This window comes from Musca autumnalis, unplaced genomic scaffold, assembly GCF_047663935.1.
Source record: "Musca autumnalis isolate F117 unplaced genomic scaffold, ASM4766393v1 scaffold_1, whole genome shotgun sequence".
Lineage (NCBI taxonomy): Eukaryota > Metazoa > Arthropoda > Insecta > Diptera > Muscidae > Musca > Musca autumnalis.
Window position 1 is genome coordinate 61,613,292 of NW_027411644.1, and position 14,808 is coordinate 61,628,099.

At 42.5% G+C, this 14,808-nt stretch overlaps 1 protein-coding gene across 10 annotated transcripts in view; it reads right to left on the minus strand.

Annotated features, from left to right (window-relative positions):
* Positions 1-14,808, minus strand: part of gpp (DOT1 like histone lysine methyltransferase grappa) — a 215,274-nt gene that overhangs the window by 130,007 nt on the left and 70,459 nt on the right. The window contains exon 2 of one of the 10 annotated variants that reach the window (XM_073977253.1): positions 401-591. The exons of the other annotated variants lie outside the window; for them this stretch is intronic. The gene's annotated coding sequence lies outside the window, so the exon portion shown is untranslated. The remainder of the gene's footprint in view (positions 1-400; positions 592-14,808) is intronic. 10 annotated transcript variants of the gene reach the window in all.

Sequence of the window (14,808 nt, forward strand, 5' to 3'; positions counted from 1 at the left end):
GACCCTTTCCTGAAGAAAGGGTGCTTCTTAAGACGCTTTCCTGAAGAAAGGGTGCTTCTTAAGACGCTTTCCTGAAGAAAGGGTGCTTCTTAAGACCCTTTCCTGAAGAAAGGGTGCTTCTTAAGACCCTTTCCTGAAGAAAGGGTGCTTCTTAAGACCCTTTCCTGAAGAAAGGGTGCTTCTTAAGACCCTTTCCTGAAGAAAGGGTGCTTCTTAAGACCCTTTCCTGAAGAAAGGGTGCTTCTTAAGACCCTTTCCTGAAGAAAGGGTGCTTCTTAAGATCCTTTCTGTACAGTTCGGACAGAATAGCGAGCTATCGACTCCAAAAGGGGAATATGTACGATCTGAAACAGCCATGTCAACATAAAAATTGGGTTTTACATATATCAATTTAAATCACCATGCTGTCTGTTGCACCATGTTTCAAGATTTGGGATTATTTTTGTGGCCATCTGCCTTTAGTTGACGTCGACTCCCCTTAAAATCTGCCACTCACTCCATTATGGTTGGAATATTCTACCAATAGAAGACATTCAGAAGAAGAAAATACATACTTTCTTTTTATTCCACAACCTTTCCTCTGAGACTCACCTGGAAAGAGAAGAGAAAAAAGGAAATCTTATTTAATTTAAATTTTAATAAAAATTTGCATAAAATGTAGAACTATACCACAATCAAGTGTGGACAAACTTTTGCCCCTTACAGTTATTAAAGCATTTATGAAGACGGATCGTCAAAAACATGTGATGTGAAATTGAAGTTAGTGGTTTTTTGCAATGTTTTTGTTGTTGTTGCTGGCATTCTATTCTCCTCAAAATGGAAATGATAAGGGGATAGTGGTGGTGACAACAATAACAACAACAGCAATCAACCGACCATGTACACACAAAAATATAAACAAACATTGAATTATAAACACTTTCACAGTTACACTTGCAAAACATAAACATGCACACACATTGCCACAAATTCTTGTTAATAACAGACAGAAGAAGAGAGTTGAAAATGAAATACTACAGAGCCAACTGATGGCTACCATAAGCCGCCGCCGCAGACTAACAACAACTAACGGCTACAAACATACTCCATTTACTTCAGTCACTCTGCTCGCACACATAATCGCCTGCACACAAAAAACAACACATTAGGTATGTCTGTGTCTATCTGTAACAAAAGTATCTATGAAATTCACATGCTATCTATCCCCCTGCCGCCAAGTAAGAGGGAGAGAGAGAGAGAGAGTGGTGACTGAGAAGAGATTATGTGCCTGCATGCTATGCATGCAGCAACGTATGCTGCTTTTGTTAACTATTGGACGGACAGGCAAACAGCCTGACTTAGTGTCTGTCTGTCTGACTGACTGCCTTGCCGCCGCCTGCCTTGGCTCTTCTGTGTTATGAGAAGAGTTTGTTTGAATGTTTTTGTTATTTTGTTGGTTGGTTGGTGGATTTGTTTGTTTTTGTGTGTAATATAAGTATGTTTGTTTGGTTGTATGTATGTATATGACGAGAAGTGTGTGGCTTGGTGCTGTGCAAGTGAAATGAAGTTTGGCAACATGGCAACAAAATACGGTTTTTGCTGAAAAGGTCATAAAACTCGCTCTCAATATTATGCATATACCTACTACAACACAAAATTGCTACAACAGCAACAATAACAAAAGCAACGAAAAATAATAACATAAAGATTGTGGCAACAACAACAATAGCAAATATGTTTTGTCTGTTTTTTTTGCAACACAAACACGTATATTTTTTAACTCTGTAAGATTAGTTTTCTTCTTCTGATCCAGAGAAATTGTTGGTTGATGGGTCAGGTGAAAGATGGATATGGAGACCTATGAGAGGTTTTCTTTTAACAGAAGACCTTAAGAAGTTCTTCTATACATAAACAAACCTAATGGAGAATCTATTTACAGAGGATTTATTGAAAGTCTTCTACTTTTAGACATGTTTCCCTAGGCAGCGAAACATGTTTCCCCAGCCTGCGAAACATGTTTCCCAAGGTAGCGAAACATTTTTCCCAAAGTAGCGAAACATGTTTCCCTAGACAGCGAAACATGTTTCCCTAGACAGCGAAACATGTTTCCCTAGACAGCGAAACATGTTTCCCTAGACAGCGAAACATGTTTCCCTAGACAGCGAAACATGTTTCCCTAGACAGCGAAACATGTTTCCCTAGACAGCGAAACATGTTTCCCTAGACAGCGAAACATGTTTCCCTAGACAGCGAAACATGTTTCCCTAGACAGCGAAACATGTTTCCCTAGACAGCGAAACATGTTTCCGTAGATAGCGAAACATGTTTCCCTAGACAGCGAAACATGTTTCCCTAGACAGCGAAACATGTTTCCCTAGACAGCGAAACATGTTTCCCTAGACAGCGAAACATGTTTCCCTAGTAAGCGAAACATGTTTCCCTAGTCAGCGAAATATGTTTCCTAGTCAGCGAAACATGTTTCCCTAGGCAGCGAAGCATGTTTCCCTAGGCAGCGAAAAATGTTTCCCCAGCCTGCGAAATATGTTTCCCAAGGTAGCGAAACATGTTTCCCTAGGCAGCGAAACATGTTGCCCTATGCGGCGAAACATGTTGCCCTATGCGGCGAAACATGTTGCCCTATGCGGCGAAACATGTTTCCCTAGTCAGCGAAACATGTTTCCCTAGTCAGCGAAACATGTTTCCCTAGTCAGCGAAACATGTTTCCCTAGTCAGCGAAACATGTTTCCCTAGTCAGCGAAACATGTTTCCCTAGTCAGCGAAACATGTTTCCCTAGTCAGCGAAACATGTTTCCCTAGTCAGCGAAACATGTTTCCCTAGTCAGCGAAACATGTTTCCCTAGTCACCGAAACATGTTTCCCTAGTCACCGAAACATGTTTCCCTAGTCAGCGAAACATGTTTCCCTAGTCACCGAAACATGTTTCCCTAGTCACCGAAACATGTTTCCCTAGTCACCGAAACATGTTTCCCTAGTCAGCGAAACATGTTTCCCTAGTCAGCGAAACATGTTTCCCTAGTCAGCGAAACATGTTTCCCTAGTCAGCGAAACATGTTTCCCTTGTCAGCGAAACATGTTTCCCTAGTCAGAGAAACATGTTTCCCTAATCAGCGAAACATGTTTCCTTAGTCAGCGAAACATGTTTCCGCAGACAGCGAAACATGTTTCCCTAGCCAACAAAACGTGCTTCCCTAGTCAGCGAAACATGTTTCCCTAGTCAGCGAAACATGTTTCCCTAGTCAGCGAAACATGTTTCCCTAGTCAGCGAAACATGTTTCCCTAGTCAGCGAAACATGTTTCCCTAGTCAGCGAAACATGTTTCCCTAGGCAGCGAAACATGTTTCCCCAGCCTGCGAAATATGTTTCCCAAGGTAGCGAAACATGTTTCCCTAGGCAGCGAAACATGTTTCCCTAGGCAGCGAAACATGTTTCCCTAGGCAGCGAAACATGTTGCCCTATACGGCGAAACATGTTTCCCAAGGTAGCGAAACATGTTTCCCTAGGCAGCGAAACATGTTTCCCTAGTCAGCGAAACATGTTTCCCTAGTCAGCGAAACATGTTTCCCTAGGCAGCGAAACATGTTGCCCTATACGGCGAAACATGTTCCCCAAGGCAGCGTAACATGTTCCCCAAGGCAGCGTAACATGTTTCCCTAGTCAGCGAAACATGTTTCCCTAGTCAGCGAAACATGTTTCCCTAGTCAGCGAAACATGTTTCCCTAGTCAGCGAAACATGTTTCCCTAGTCAGCGAAACATGTTTCCCTAGTCAGCGAAACATGTTTCCCTAGTCAGCGAAACATGTTTCCCTAGTCAGCGAAACATGTTTCCCTAGTCAGCGAAACATGTTTCCCTAGTCAGCGAAACATGTTTCCCTAGTCAGCGAAACATGATTCCCTAGTCAGCGAAACATGTTTCCCTAGTCAGCGAAACATGTTTCCCTAGTCAGCGAAACATGTTTCCCTAGTCAGCGAAACATGTTTCCCTAGTCAGCGAAACATGCTTCCCTAGCCAGCGAAACATGCTTCCGTAGTCAGCGAAACATGTTTCCCTAGTCAGCGAAACATGTTTCCCTAGTCAGCGAAACATGTTTCCCTTGTCAGCGAAACATGTTTCCCTTGTCAGCGAAACATGTTTCCCTAGTCAGCGAAACATGTTTCCCTAGTCAGCGAAACATGTTTCCCTAATCAGCGAAACATGTTTCCTTAGTCAGCGAAACATGTTTCCGCAGACAGCAAAACATGTTTCTGCAGACAGCGAAACATGTTTCCCTAGCCAACAAAACGTGCTTCCCTAGTCAGCGAAACATGTTTCCCTAGTCAGCGAAACATGTTTCCCTAGTCAGCGAAATATGTTTCCTAGTCAGCGAAACATGTTTCCCTAGGCAGCGAAACATGTTTCCCCAGCCTGCGAAATATGTTTCCCAAGGTAGCGAAACATGTTTCCCTAGGCAGCGAAACATGTTGCCCTATACGGCGAAACATGTTCCCCAAGGCAGCGTAACATGTTCCCCAAGGCAGCGTAACATGTTTCCCTAGTCAGCGAAACATGTTTCCCTAGTCAGCGAAACATGTTTCCCTAGTCAGCGAAACATGTTTCCCTAGTCAGCGAAAATGTTTCCCTAGTCAGCGAAACATGTTTCACCAGTCAGCGAAACATGCTTCCCTAGCCAGCGAAACATGCTTCACTAACCAGCGAAACATGCTTCACTAACCAGCGAAACATGCTTCCCTAGCCAGCGAAACATGCTTCCCTAGCCAGCGAAACATGCTTCCCTAGCCAGCGAAACATGCTTCCCTAGCCAGCGAAACATGCTTCCCTAGTCAGCGAAACATGTTTCCCTAGTCAGCGAAACATGTTTCCCCAGACCAGCGAAACATGTTTTCCCAGGGCAGCGAAACATGTTTCCCTCAGGATTTCAGAATGTTTCATTGCCAAAGAGGTCTTTTTATGCCAACAAAGGATATTCAATGGTTTTTTGCACACCGGAAGGGGCTCAAAGGTGCTGATTTATCAAAGTAATTAATTAATACTTGAACCAAAATCTTCAACAAGTCGTTTTGCACCAAATTATTGTAGCTATTGTCATCGTATTTGTTAACGGCGTCTCATCGTAAATAAATGATTATTTTTCCTCTCAAAATATTGTATGTGTTTATATACATATTCAAATAAATATTCAATTTTCTTCATCGTTGTTTTCTTTCTGTTAAAATTCGTGACCAAAAGTGTCGTCTCTGTCATATCTTTGGATATTTTGACACACAATTTATGTCAGTTGGACACGCGAGTTTTATTAATAAAACATAAAAGATAGCGATGATGATAAGACCGGCCTAAAAGGTTTTGGGGCAATGGAATTTCTTTGTCATTATTTTTTTAATAAAAAAGAAAACAAAAAAGCAAGAAGAATTCAAAAGCAAATATCCATCCATTCATTGTTTCAAAAATAAACAAACAAAGAATGCAATGGCAAAACTTTGTCATAAAACTGGCAACTGTCAAATTCTAGGCAAGTGTCAACGGCAGAAGAAAACAGTTGAAAACAAAATCAATAAAATATTAAGATTTATTTGTTGTTTATAGACACCAACGCCTTGTCCAAAATGTTGACGGAATGATAAGAAGAAGAGAGGGGAAGTTCCCTTGTTAAAGCCTTTGTTATGACTTTGTGTGTTTCGCCACAACCGTTAATTTAATTTTTTTTTTTTTTTTTTTTTGAGTAAAATGATTCACTTTGGTTGCTAATCTTTTGAAAACAAAAACCACAACAACAACGAGGTACTTATAAAGCTCAATTTATTGTTTTAATGTTTTTTATAAACATTTTAATGCTAATTACCTATGGCAGGCAACAAGAGCCAATAACTTTTAAGGTTTCAAAGGAAAGGAGTATCAAAATAATTTTAATTGTTTGACCTCAAAAAGATTTTATTTAAATATTTTCAAGATTTCTATAACGAAGGAGAGATTTTCAGTTTGAATATCTAAACCTAAATAATCAAAGATAACCAGCGATGCAAGTTTTGCTAGTCAGGAATACTTCTTTCGATAGTCAGGATATATTTTCCGCTAGTTTGGGATACATGTCTAGCAAGAGAGAGAGAGAGAGAGAGAGATATGTTTGGCTAGTCTGGGATACATGTCTCGCTAGTCAGGTATATATGTTTCGCTAGTCTGCGATACATGTCTCGCTAGTCTGGGATACATGTCTCGGTAATCAGGGATGCATGTTTCGCTAGTCTGGGATAGATGTCTCGCTAGTCTGGGATACATGTCTCGGTAATCAGGGATGCATGTTTCGCTAGTCTGGGATAGATGTCTCGCTAGTGAGAGATAGATGTCTCGGTAATCAGGGATGCATGTTTCGCTAGTCTGGGATAGATGTCTAGATAATCAGGGACACATGTTTCGCTAGTCTGTGATAGATGTCTCGCTAGTGAGGGATGTATGTTCCTCTAGTCAGGGAAACATGTCTCGCTCGTCTGGGATACATGTCTCGGTAATCAGGGATACATGTCTCGCTAGTCTGGGACACATGTTTCGCTAGCCTGGGATACGTGTCTCGCCAGTCTGGGATACGTGTCTCGCTAGTCAGGGATACATGTCTCGCTAGTCTGTGATACATGCCTCTCTTGTCTGGGATACATGTCTCGCCAGTCTGGGATACGTGTCTCGCTAGTCAGGGATACATGTCTCGCTAGTCTGGGATACGTGTCTCGCTAGTCAGGGATACATGTCTCGCTAGTCTGTGATACATGCCTCTCTTGTCTGGGATACATGTCTCGCCAGTCTGGGATACGTGTCTCGCTAGTCAGGGATACATGTCTCGCTAGTCTGGGATACATGTCTCGCTAAGTCCGGGATACCTTTCTCGCTGGTCTGGGATACATGTCCCGCTAAGTCCGGGATACATGTCTCGCTAAGTCAGGGATACCTTTCTCGCTAGTCTGGGATACATGTCTCGCTAGTCTGGGATACATGTCTCGCTAAGTCAGGGATACCTTTCTCGCTAGTCTGGGATACATGTCTCGCTAGTCTGGGATACATGTCCCGCTAAGTCCGGGATACATGTCTCGCTAGTCTGGGATACATGTCTCGCTAAGTCAGGGATACATGTCTCGCTAGTCTGGGATACATGTATCGCTAAGTTAGGGATATATGTCTCGCTAGTCTAGGATACATGTCTCGCTAAGTCAGGGATACCTTTCTCGCTAGTCTGGGATACATGTCTCGCTAGTCTGGGATACATGTCCCGCTAAGTCCGGGATACATGTCTCGCTAGTCTGGGATACATGTCTCGCTAAGTCAGGGATACATGTCTCGCTAGTCTGGGATACATGTCTCGGTAATCAGGGATACATGTCTCGCTAGACAGGGATACATGTCTCGTTAATCAGGGATACATGTTTCGCTTGTCCGGGATCGATGTCTCGCTAGCCTGGGTTACATGTTTCGTTAGTCAGAGATAGATGTCTCGCTAGTCAGGGATACATGTTTCGCTAGTAAGGGATACATGTTTCGCTAGTCAGATAGATCTCTCGCTGGTCTAGGTTACATGTTTCGCTAGTCTGGGATACATGTTTCGCTAGTCTGGGATACATGTTTTTCCAGTCAGGAATAAATGTCTCACTAGTTAGGGATACAAGTTTCGCCAAGCAGTGTGAAATGTTTTGATAGCCAGCGGCGATACATGTTAGTCTGGTCATTTTCTGTAGTCAACAACAATATAGGTTAGGTTGAAAAGAGGGGTGATGCAGGATCACCACATGTCCGTGTGGACATACACTTAAGCCATAAAGTAGGCCTGTTGTGCGCTCTAATTTGCGGTCAGGATGAGGTTGTAAATTTTGTGTATGAATTAATTAAAATTCCTGATTATTCTATTGACGTTAGTCTAAGATTTCTGTCATATTGACATAGTCTCTTAATGCTTTGAGCTCGATTGTCCTGATGTGGTCGAGTCCTTGTATTATGTCGCTCCCTAGTAGCTGTTTTCTCGGGGTTGTGGAGGCCTGGCAATGACAGAGGTAGTGTTCCAACGTTTCGTCGTCCTCTCTGCATGCTCTGCATTCACTGCTTCCTGCACAACCTATTTTGTGCAGGTGCGCTTGTAGACCCAGGTGTCCTGTAAGGATACCCATCAGTCTACTAATGTCGTTTTTACTTAGTAAAAGTAGTCCCTTTGTTATATAATATTTACCGTACCTCGTTGGGAGTAGTTGTTAATAGACTGTATGCATTCCAAGACAGTTATAGATTTAACTGTCTTGGCCGTTACAGCCGTGATGGCTGCTTTGCTGTCCGTAAGGATGTTCGCAGAGGTAGGCTTTGTGTGAGCGTCAAGCCAGTTCAGACACTCTGTTATCGCTCGGACTTCCGTCTGAAGAATCGTATTATGATCCGGCAGTCGGAGGGAGATTTTCGTTTCCGGTTCCATTATATATAGACCCAGCCCGGTTCTCCCCTTTAGCACAGCCCCATCCGTAAACCCGCAGCTTCCAGCGGGAATCTGTGCTATCTGTGTTCCATCGATCCACATGTCTCTGTCTGGTATTAAAACTTCACACAAAGCTACTTCACTAGTTTCAGGTATGCGGTCTGATACTATTTGGTTTATAGATTCACCCGTTGTGACCTTTAGTATGTTTTGGTAGTATATTTGGTGGTCTTTACTGATCCACTCGCTCATCGACTTTAGCCTTGTTAGCTGCGATGGCTGTCTCATACCTTACCTGAATATCTGTTTCTCTATCAAGTGAAGTTTAGAAGAGATCTTCGGTCAATAGTTTCTTCTAAGATCCTCAGAGTTGAAATTTGGTAAACGTGGCCACTTTTAAGGGCCTGCCAGGCGCCGCACGGTGGTCGAAAGCACTGATCTAGCGGCGCGAAATTCATAACTTGCAAACGAATTGAGATACGTCACTGAAATTTTGCACAAACTCAGCTTGTACCTGTGGGTAATAATGGGCCAAATATGAATAATATCGGGTAATGTTTTGGTATAGCCCCCCTATAACGGTACCTTCCGATTTTCGGTATTTTGACGATTTAAGCCACAATTACGTAGCAAATTAGCTGTAATTTGGTACTTAGGGTTCCTAGTGGTCACAAAATATTTCCACCAAAAATTATGAACATAGGTCCACGTTTTGATATAGCCCCCATGTAACCGTACCTCCTAATTTAAGGTATTTTGAATATCATGACCACAATTTTAATTCAACTTGGCTGTAATTTTGCATTCCGTGTTCTCACTGCGTATAAAATCTTCGTACAAAACATTTTCAATACGGATTTATGTTTCGATGTAGCCCTTTTTATGGTACCCCCGATTCGTTGAATTTTTACTTGTTATCCCATATTTAATAACATATTTACCTATAATATGGTATTATAGTGTCTCCGGGGGTAGAACTTCTCCTTGCAAACATTTCACAAGGTAGGTCCATATTTTGATTTAGCTCCCATACAAATGCACAGCTAAATTTGTATGAATTTCATGCAAAATCCCTTATTTTAAAAGTGCAGTCATCAAAAGATTTGCAAATATTTGCAGCCCGAATGTGGTTATTCAGTATCCAGAGAGTCCAATATCATTCCCCAAAAAATAATCAGACCTAAGTTCGGCCAAGTTTACAAGATGCACTCTATGGAACAAGCGCGTACAACCCATAATAACACTAAAAAATTCAATTTTTTGACAATTTATTGCTATATTACTAAGTACCTCCAGACCCCAAACTAATTTTTATAATTTAAATCACACCCTCTGCTATTAATTAAAAATATATCTTGTCCATTTTCATTACGAATTTATTTAACATTTAAACAAATATGAAGTTAATTTTTTGCAACAATTTTTTAAAATCTGATGCAACAAAAACTTTTGTATTTGATAGTGAATAACTGAGTGAATATTTACAACAACAAAAATGAAAAAACAAAATCTTTGTCTGCAAAGTGTCTGTAATCGATACAATGGAAAATATTTCGCAATTTTATAGTTCGATTTTTTGACTTTCGCGCCGCTAGATCAGTGGTTTCGACCAGTGTGCGCCGTGAGTATTAGAAGACCCCCAAATGTAATGTGTTATCAAAACAAGAAGTTCAAGACGTCAGGACAAACTTTCAGAGGTGTTTTATTGGTAATGCAGAGCTTTTCAGAGGACATCTTTGATAAATAGAAGACATTGACAGGGTCTTTAGTCAAAGGAAGCCATTTAGACACCATCTCTAGTCAATAAAAGTTCTTTAGAGGTTCGTCAGGCCAAGAAAGTCTTCTTAGGCATTCTTAAATGGTCAGGACGACGCTTTCATAGGTGTTTATTGACGATGGTACATGAAAAGAAGTTATTTATGGTCTATAAGAAGTTATTTAGGTCTATATGGCCTGGATAAGGCTAGATTCTCAGAGGACGTCTTTGTAGAAAATCTTTAGCAGTCAGCGTTGATCAAGCGAATATCTCCAGAAGTCTTCTGTCAGAGATATTAATTGAATAAAAGCTAGCAGACGACATATTTTGTTAATAGAATGCCTTTAGAGGTTTCTTCGCCAAGGACGGGTTCCGCTGGAGGAAATTCTTTATTGAAGGCAAGAAATTAAGTTTTTACATAACAACAAAAGTCTTCATAGCTTATTTGAAGATAGAAAATCAATAAGCGCTTCTAATTTCTCCGTATTTCAAAAATTCTCTTCCCTTTTCTTTAAACCTCTACTTTAAACCCATCAACAATCTACAACACACGGACACCCAGAGATATCTTTCAACCAAACCGAACAGAAAATTTATGCCAGAGTAATTGTCTTTCAGACAATAATTTATTTATAATCAAATTCTGGGTAGTCTAGCCTTAAGGTATGACAGGACTGACTGACTCACCGGCTGGCAGGCAGGCTGGCTCTGCCTGGCAGTCGGTCTTCCTCACCGCTTGGGATCTATGACCACAAAAAACAACAACCTCTATGGCAGGGCTATAATTTAGTCAGTAACCACGGAGGAACACAGAAGGTAGAAGACTACAACAACAACAAAAATATCATGAGAATCAAACAATGACTGGCAGCAGTTAAAAGTTAAGAGTTTTGTGTGTCTGTCAAGGAGAGGTGGTCCTAAACTGTGTGTGGGGGGAATGTATGTGCAGCAGCATGTCCTCTTAAACTTTAATAACACACAACAATAGCAACAAAAGCAAAAGAAGACGGCAGTCAAAATAATAATGACGTCTAAAAGTTTTATTTCAGGCCCCCCATCATCACCATTGTCATAATCAAAGGGAAACCTTTTAGCCTTTATTCCTTTGTGGTTATTGTTGTTGTTGTTTAGACATTAAATACAACAACAGTAATATTTACAAAATAATATGTTAAGGCCTCTTCTTCTTTGGCCGATGTGTTTTGTTTATTTAATTCTATGGGGAGTATTCAAAGAAAAATTGAAATTACACTTTCCGAGGAAAGAAGTTGTTCGGAGAGACGATAGGAGAGAGAGCGAAAGGCTATTGGACACGACAAAGAAAAATAATAATCAGAACGACAGAACACAACGACCAATATTTTTTTTCTTAAGGTCGTTGGCCATTACTGTGCTTTTACGCCATAAACATGCCAGGCCGCAGACACAACAGTAATAGTCAACGAAAGGCTTGGCAAAAGGCCGTACTAAATCGTAAGGTGTGATGAAATCAAGGCCGAATTAAGGGGCCTTGGTTGAGCAAGGAGGGAAACATGTTTCGCTAGCCAGGGCCAAACATGTTTCTCTAGGCTGGAAAATATATTTCGCTAGGCTGGGAAACATGTTTCGCTAGGCTGGGAAACATGTTTCGCTAGTCTGGGAAGCATGTTTCGCTAGGCTGGGAAACATGTTTCGCTAGGCTGGGAAACAGTTTCGCTAGGCTGGGAAACATGTTTGGCTATTTAAGGACACATATTTCGCTAGTCTGGTAAACATGTTTCGCTACGCTGCGGAACATGTTTTGCTATCCAACGATATATGGCCTTTGAGCCCATCTATCCAACGATAGATTGCATTTCAGCCCATCTATCCAACGATAGATGACCTTTGAGCCCATCTATTCAACGATAGGTGGCCTTTGAGCCCATCTATCCAACGATAGATGGCCTTTCAGCCCATCTATCCAACGAAAGATGGCCTTTGAGCCCATCTATCCAACGATAGATGGCCTTTGAGCTCATCTATCCAACGATAGATGGCCTTTGAGCCCATCTATCCAACGATAGAAGGCCTTTGAGCCCATCTATCCAACGATAGATGGCCTTTGAGCCCATCTATCCACCGATAGATGGCCTTTGAGCCCATCTATCCAACGATAGATGGCCTTTGAGCCCATCTATCCAACGATAGATGGCCTTTGAGCCCATCTATCCAACGATAGATGGCCTTTGAGCCCATCTATCCAACGATAGATGGCCTTTGAGCCCATCTATCCAACGATAGATGGCCTTTGAGCCCATCTATCCAACGATAGATGGCCTTTGAGCCCATCTATCCAACGATAGATGGCCTTTGAGCCCATCTATCCCACGATAGATGGCCTTTGAGCCCATCTATCCAACGATAGATGGCCTTTGAGCCCATCTATTCAACGATAGATGGCCTTTGAGCCCATCTATCCAACGATAGATGGCCTTTGAGCCCATCTATCCAACGATAGATGGCCTTTGAGCCCATCTATCCAACGATAGATGGCCTTTGAGCCCATCTATCCAACGATAGATGGCCTTTGAGCCCATCTATCCAACGATAGATGGCCCTTGAGCCCATCTATCCAACGATAGATGGCCTTTGAGCCCATCTATCCAACGATAGATAGCCTTTGAGCCCATCTATCCAACGATAGATGGCCTTTGAGCCCATCTATCCAACGATAGATGGCCTTTGAGCCCATCTATCCAACGATAGATGGCCTTTGAGCCCATCTATCCAACGATAGATGGCCTTTGAGCCCATCTATCCAACGATATATGGCCTTTGAGCCCATCTATCCAACGATAGATGGCCTTTGAGCCCATCTATCCAACGATAGATGGCCTTTGAGCCCATCTATCCAACGATAGATGGCCTTTGAGCCCATCTATCCAACGATAGATGGCCTTTGAGCCCATCTATCCAACGATAGATGGCCTTTGAGCCCATCTATCCAACGATAGATGGCCTTGAGCCCATCTATCCAACGATAGATGGCCTTTGAGCCCATCTATCCAAAGATAGATGGCCTTTGAGCCCATCTATCCAAAGATAGATGGCCTTTGAGCCCATCTATCCAAAGATAGATGGCCTTTGAGCCCATCTATCCAACGATAGATGGCCTTTGAGCCCATCTATCCAACGATAGATGGCCTTTGAGCCCATCTATCCAACGATAGATGGCCTTTGAGCCCATCTATCCAACGATAGATGGCCTTTGAGCCCATCTATCCAACGATAGATGGCCTTTGAGCCCATCTATCCAACAATAGATGGCCTTTGAGCCCATCTATCCAACAATAGATGGCCTTTGAGCCCATCTATCCAACAATAGATGGCCTTTGAGCCCATCTATCCAACGATAGATGGCCTTTGAGCCCATCTATCCAACGATAGATGGCCTTTGAGCCCATCTATCCAACGATAGATGGCCTTTGAGCCAATCTATCCAACGATATATGGCCTTTGAGCCAATCTATCCAACGATAGATGGCCTTTGAGCCCATCTATCCAACGATAGATGGCCTTTGAGCCCATCTATCCAACGATAGATGGACTTTGAGCCCATCTATGCAACGATAGATGGCCTTTGAGCCCATCTATGCAACGATAGATGGCCTTTCACCATCCATCCAACGATAGATGGCCTTTCAGTCCATCCATCCAACGATAGATGGTCTTTCAGTCCATCCATCCAACGATAGATGGCCTTTCAGTCCATCCATCCAACGATAGATGACCTTTCAGTCCATCTAACGATATCCATCTATCCAACGATAGATGGCCTTTGAGCCCATCTATCCAACGATAGATGGCCTTTCAGTCCATCTATCCAACGATAGATGGCCTTTCAGCCCATCTATCCAACGATAGATGGCCTTTCAGCCCATCTATCCAACGATAGATGGCCTTTCAGCCCATCTATCCAACGATAGATGGCCTTTCAGCCCATCTATCCAATGATAGATGGCCTTTGAGCCCATCTATCCAATGATAGATGGCATTTCAGCCCATCTATCCAATGATAGATGGCATTTCGGCCCATCTATCCAATGATAGATGGCCTTTGAGCCCATCTATCCAACGATAGATGGCCTTTGAACCCATCTATCCAACGATAGATTGCCCTTGAGCCCATCTATCTAACGATAGATTGCCTTTGAGCCCATCTATCCAACGATAGATGGCCTTTGAGCCCAAAGATAGATGGCCTTTGAGCCCATCTATCCAACGATAGATGGCCTTTGAGCCCATCTATCCAACGATAGATGGCCTTTGAGCCCATCTATCCAATGATAGATGGCCTTTGAGCCCATCTATCCAACGATAGATGGCCTTTGAGCCCATCTATCCAACGATAGATGGCCTTTGAGCCCAAAGATAGATGGCCTTTGAGCCCATCTATCCAACGATAGATGGCCTTTGAGCCCATCTATCCAACGATAGATGGCCTTTGAGCCCATCTATCCAACGATAGATGGCCTTTGAGCCCATCTACCCAACGATAGATGGCCTTTGAGCCCATCTACCCAACGATAGATGGCCTTTCAGCCCATCTACCCAACGATAGATGGCCTTTCACCCCATGTATCCAACGATAGATGG